We start from the raw sequence: 1,240 nt of genomic DNA on the forward strand, positions 1-1,240 counted from the left end.
ATTTTGGAGTTCAGAAGTTTATATTATTACGTAACGTCGTTACATGCACGTATTTGATAAATTTAATTCACTTATCTGATTAAAGCTATGTTCATAAATTGAAATATAGTTGTGCTTTGATATTTATTTGTTTGGAATACAAACACTAAAAGTGTGCAACATTTTGCACTGATTTAATTAGTACTATAAATAGCACTAAATGCAGTTACACAATAGAAAACAATATGGAAAATTCTACTGTATTTAGTGTTATGGTGTTTGTACCTAGTAAGGATTAAAGAGTTGGTTTGTTTATGTTTGGGGGTTGCAGTTCATATGTGATAAGGAAACTAAGAAATCTGATGATGTACCTGTGAATGATATCAATAGTTATCATATGACCCGTATCTGCCCGGGCGCGCGCTCTTAGAAAAACCTTCGGGAAAATAGCGTGAGCAGGGCCGTACGGCTTTGAGAGGGGGGCCGTACGAATCCGTACGGCCCTGCTTGAATCCGCGCGCTTTCTCTTTTTTTAGCTTTTATTTACTATTTCTTTCTATCTTTTATTTTTTTGTTATTTTTTTCGTGAGGGTCATTTGATAAAATGCTTATTGACTAAGTTAGATCATTAGTACGGACCGAGCGCTCCTGTACGGCCCTCCCACTCAGTCAATGAGTACATATTATATCCAGTTACTTTCCAACTCATATTGGCGAAGGTTTTGTTGCATGTTTGATGTTACGTTATATAGCAAGCTTGACGTTTTTTTCGACATATATATCAACAATACATTTAATACGCAATATGGAACACAACCTTCACCAACCTTTATAGAAATGTTTTCACCGGGGATTCTCAGCACCAATTACCTTAGTCGAACCTAACTTGAGGGGAGAATAAACCGGTTGCAGTTTAGAGTGGGTAACTTTGGCGGGATCTTTTCAAGCTCATAGGTCAGGGGGATTCACCCTGCTGGATGGTGCACTAACCGCGGGATATAGCTAGATTATTCAACATTCAGGCGAAATTCTCTCTTCTCGGATGATTATTCCTCAAAATAGTTAAATTGTTATTAATTTGGTTAAATCATTAGTCACAAAACAATTTTAATAGTTCCGAGAAAGCCCCGGCTGTATAAGTCCAAGTAAAATCCACCTGTGCTGTCATTGGTTAGTTTATATAACGAAAGATTTGATTGGTCCTACGTCATAAAGTTCCTGGAAGAGAGTTTTTTTCTTGGAATCTGCTTGCAGATCATGT

Source organism: Actinia tenebrosa, unplaced genomic scaffold, assembly GCF_029948245.1.
Source record: "Actinia tenebrosa isolate PJP-AT-01 unplaced genomic scaffold, QUT_ActTen_1.0 PGA_scaffold8__29_contigs__length_14323225, whole genome shotgun sequence".
NCBI lineage: Eukaryota > Metazoa > Cnidaria > Anthozoa > Actiniaria > Actiniidae > Actinia > Actinia tenebrosa.